This window comes from Oryx dammah, unplaced genomic scaffold, assembly GCF_014754425.2.
Source record: "Oryx dammah isolate SB20612 unplaced genomic scaffold, SCBI_Odam_1.1 HiC_scaffold_2, whole genome shotgun sequence".
NCBI classification, from domain to species: domain Eukaryota; kingdom Metazoa; phylum Chordata; class Mammalia; order Artiodactyla; family Bovidae; genus Oryx; species Oryx dammah.
Window position 1 is genome coordinate 193,776,325 of NW_024070186.1, and position 4,806 is coordinate 193,781,130.

Genomic DNA, 4,806 nt, shown 5'->3' on the forward strand with positions numbered 1-4,806 from the left:
GCCTCCGGGCTCAGCCCCGCGGGGACGGGGCGGGGCCGGGCGGCGGGCGGGGAGCCCCGGGCCCGCCCTCCCTCCCCCCACGCCTGGGGCCGCGCCCACCCGGGCCGCCCGGAAGGCATGCTCTCCTCTCCGCGCGTCGGGCGGGGAGACTGAGGTTCCGCGAGGGGCGCACGTCTCTGTCGGCCTCGGGCCCCCTCCCAGCGGGGACCAGACCTCCGCATGTGCGGGGCGTGTGGGCAATCAGGGGCAGTCCGAGCCGCCGGCCTGCCGCCGGGGTCCTCACGTCAAAACGGGGGCGCCGCCCTCGGCTGGTCCAGCCCCTTCCTTCCCAGGGCCCACTTCGTGACCCTCTTTCCACCGCCGACCGCTTCCCGTCCTTAAGTCACAGCGGACTCGCAGCCGCCTGAATGTGGTGGGTCTTGGGCCAGGTGGTCCAGGGGGCGTCTCTCCATCCCTGCCCCCTGCCTCATCAATGGGGATGACCGGCAGGTGGCCCTTCCCCCAGCGTTCCGCTCAGCCAGACACTAAGTGGCATGGGCGGATGGTGTGAGGTCTCAGGAGGTCCCGGGCACCCACATGTCTCCCGGCTTTGACCCTTGCTGTTCTTTCTGCCTGGAATATTGACACGCCCTCTCCACACCTGGCCCACTTACCTTTATGTTGCAGGACAGGAGTCAGTGTCTCTTAGGTCACTTTGTCCCTGACCCCCTCAACAGGGTCCTGGGCTCACCAGTCCTGGCTCCCATTACACAATCCCAAGCTGCGGGTGGCCAGGAGGAGGAAATGCGTCCAAAGGTGAGGAGCACTTTGAGATGAGCACACAGGGTGCTTGGTAAACTTTAGCTCCTTCCTGGCTCTGGGCAGACACTGAGGGGCTATTAGCAGGACCCCCACCCCCAACTCCACACCACCACATCCAGCCATGGCAAATATAAGTGATGGCTTTAGTCAGAAAAAAGTTTCAAGTGATCTGTACCAGCTACGCCCCCTCCCATAAGGACACGTGCACTTCAATGCCGAGGTGACACTTGCATCCTTGGATTCCACTTGCCTCTCCCCAGCTTTGCAGATGCCCAGGGAACACCCCCAGGTGGGACTGAGCCCCACCTCTGATGGTGGCCTCCTCCCCCTGCAATGCTCTCACCCAATCCCCTAGTCCTGGACTTGTGACCTAAGAGTTGGTCAAAGGAAAGCCCAGGACTTCGGATGAAGAACCGGAGAAAAGCAGTCATCCTTCATCCTCTTTGATGAAGAGGAGAAAGCAATACCTTCTGGAATGAAGCCTGATGACACGGGGAGTGGGAGAGCCAGGGTGGTGGGGATGGAGATGCAGAAAGTCCCAGGAAATGACCACAGCCCTCCCTGGTCAACCTCCGACGGCAGCCTGAGCTCAGCCTGACTCCAGGGGTTTCAGATACGTGAGCCGGGGAATCCACTTCTGAGTTGTTTCTCTGTTACTCATCCCCAGCAGTGTTCTAACAAATATGCACACCCAAGGCCTCCCTTTCCCTCATTGTGAAACTGAGCTGTTCTGATGAGCCAATGCTAGCTGACTGTGAGCAGAAAGCGTGTTTGTGTTATTCGTTCAGGAGGCACTCGGTAGGCATTTGCCAAATGAATCAATGAATGACGGAACCCGTGGGGCCAGAAGTTTGAACCCAGCTCTGACTCAGCCGCTTGACCTGGAGTGTGGCTTCAGGCTGCTCTTCTTACAGTGCCTGGGTTTCCGCATTTGTGAAGTGAGGCTGAGCCCTAACAAGCCCTGCTAGCCTACCTCACAGGCCTTGCAGTCCTTGTGGGAAGACCCAAGAGACGGGGAACACACCTCAAGCTAGGAAGCAACGGGGGATGTTATTTGAAATGGCTCCATTGGGGGACAGTGCTCTAAGCCTCCAGTGGAGCAAGTCCTTGGGTGGGGAGAACCTGGAGTTCCAAGAACTCAGAGATGTGTGTCTTCCTGGAATATGCCTCCCCCAGTTCCCTGGGATGAAAATGCGATACACTCCCTTTTCTGCTTTCTCAGGGTTCCAAAGAAGACAGCCCTGCGGCCCTGCCCTGCCGACTCCTCAGGGCTGGCCCACTCAGGGAGGGCTGTGGGCCCGGGGCTGGCGCAGGGTCTCGGGCTCACCAACTCCTTCCTCCCCGGCTCTCTGCTCCTTCCTCCTCGCTGCACTGCCCTTATTGCCTCCCGGTCACAAGGGGGCAGCCTCGCTCTGGGCTTCTGGGCTCAGGCAGTGGTGGGCCGGCCCAGGCAGTGGGAGGCCAGGGGGCAAGTCTTTCCAGCAGCGCCCACCCCCTTCTCCTTCCGTCTCAGCCCGTGCCCCACCCCGATGGGGACCCTGGGTCTCTCCCTGAGATCAAAGGATGCCACCCAGTACCCTGTGGGGAGGAAGAAAGAGGAGAGACCCTAAGCCTTCTTCCAAGGTAAGCCTGGGACAGCCAAGGTACGCCGCACGGAGGCCGGGTACACATGCCAAGTGCGCCTCAACCTGGGCCTGCTCACAGCCCAAGCCACGCTGAAGCCATGCGGTGTCATCTGGGGGCTCTGAAGAGCTCTGATACCACCCTTTTATGTCTCAGTGCATAAAAAATTCCACAGAGTGATAGATAATAAGTAACTTATTAGGGGGCTTGTGAGGCTTACAAGCGGGTGGGTGAAGGGCTGCTGCAGCCAGAGAACTTGGTGGGCTACAGGTTTATAATGAAAGGGAAAGTGGGGAGGGGGAGAACACCTGTTTCTTCTATCATCAGCTCCCCCTCCAGGCTGGGCAGGGGAGTTGCTTGTCCCGACACGGCCGCCAATGACTGTTTCTCCTGTGAGCAGAGAGCATGTCCGAGGGATCCTTACCTTTCTGAGCTCACTGGGCAGGATGTGGGGCTCACGCCACCATTGTCTCATTGTTTTGGGGGCTAGACTCGTGTGTCTGTCACATGGTTTTTTACCAAGCAAGCCTGCTTGGTTCTGTGGTTAAGCAAACCTGCTCGTTAGCTTACAGAGCTAGCTGTTCAGTTCAGTTGCTCAGTCGTGTCCAACTCTTTGCGACCCCATGAATCGCAGCATGCCAGGCCTCCCTGTCCATCACCAACTCCGGGACTTCACTCAGATTCACGTCCCATATTTTTTTCTACTTACAGTCTCCTCATGGAATTAACTATTTAAATAATCACCTACTGTGTCTCTTTATTCTGTCCCTATCAATCAACATGGCTCAATGAGAAACCTAGGTCTACCAGGAGACCCCACAGGTATTGCCAGGGGTGGGGCGTCGGGGGGCAGATCCCCTCCTGGTTTCAGTGACAGCACCCATCTTCCAAATGTGGTGACGGAACGGGGCTGGGTGGCCAGGCAGCTCCCCTCCCTGCCCCGGCCCAGCAGGGAGCATGCTTGGCGGTTGCCCCCGGGGCTCTGGAGATACCAGCTCTTACTCGCTCTCTGGACTTGAGTTTTTTCATCTCTATAATGTGGCAGTCCCAGTTTCAAGCCCGCTGTGAGGAGTGCATGCCTGTCGACCGTTCCCCTTGGTGTTGGCACAGGGACCTTGGTGCGAGGCACACCTTGCCGTGTTGGATGGAGCAAGAACCAGCAGTGTTGGTTCCTCATCAAGCCCCACTCACGTGAGTGACTCTACCTTAGTGGCTTTCGAACTGTACTGTGGTCACGACCCCCATGGGTACACGCTGTGGCCTTTTCCCCACTCCCCTGTGTGTCTGAAACAGAACTGACTCCACATGGTGCAGAATGCTTTCTCCTACGACCTCCAGATGGGCTCTGACCCTGTTTGGAAAACTTCTCCCGATCCTATTTCTTCCCTTTCTTTTTATGCTGCGCCACCCGGTTTGCTGGATCTTAGCTCCCCGACCAGGATACGAACCCATCCCCCAGCAATGGAAGTGCGAGTCTTAAGCACTGGACTCCCAGGGAACTCCCTCCTCCCCTTTCCTGAATGGACCCCGTGGACTCCTTCTCTGTTGCTGCTGGAACAACTCACACAGACGGGGAGACAGGCGGGTGGTCCTTGAGACCACGCAGGTGCCTTCTCTTTCAGCGCTGGAGGTCAGAGGCCCACAGCCTGCCTCGGTGGCTGAATGGGTGCTAGAGGTTTCTGGAGGCTCCAGGGGAGAACCAGGCTCCTCCTCCAGCTCCTACAGCAGACAGACAGAGGCAGGTGCCCAGGGGCCGGGATTCCCTCCGGGAGGGAAGTGGTGCTTCCCGTGGGTCAGCAGCAGGGCAAAAATATGCTCTTTTCAGAACATCACGATGTCCTTTGAGAACACAGTTACCCGCGTTACTAGTACTAGCATCATGTGGGAACCACTGCTCCACTTCTGGGCCCGCGGCCAGGCCACACTCAAGGCCGAGCTGTATTCCTTTTCTCCGCCAGTCACTTTTTCTTTGTTGCGCCTCTCAGGAGTCTTAGCCTTGAAATGTCAAACTTGGCCTCTCCTTATGATGAAGATAACTGAGTTTGGGTATAATAATCTCTAAACCAAAATGACAACATGTGCTTTTTCTCTCCCACTGCACACCTTGCCCCCACCACACCCACAGGGAAGAGGCGGCTTGGCAGAGGGAGGTCAGTCTGTCTGTCTGCCGTCTCTAAACGAGCTGGGAACAGGGTGCCTCCTCTGCCCAAGTCCTGCCGGGCTAAAGGACTGCACTAGAGAAATGGTTCTTTTGGTTGAAGGGTATACCAGATGGCTCAATTCAGGAAACTAAGTCTAAGATTCTACCCCCCAAACTCACTAGTCTGACAAAGAATTCACCCACATTTCCCTACTAAAAATGCAAACAGTATAAAAACCAGA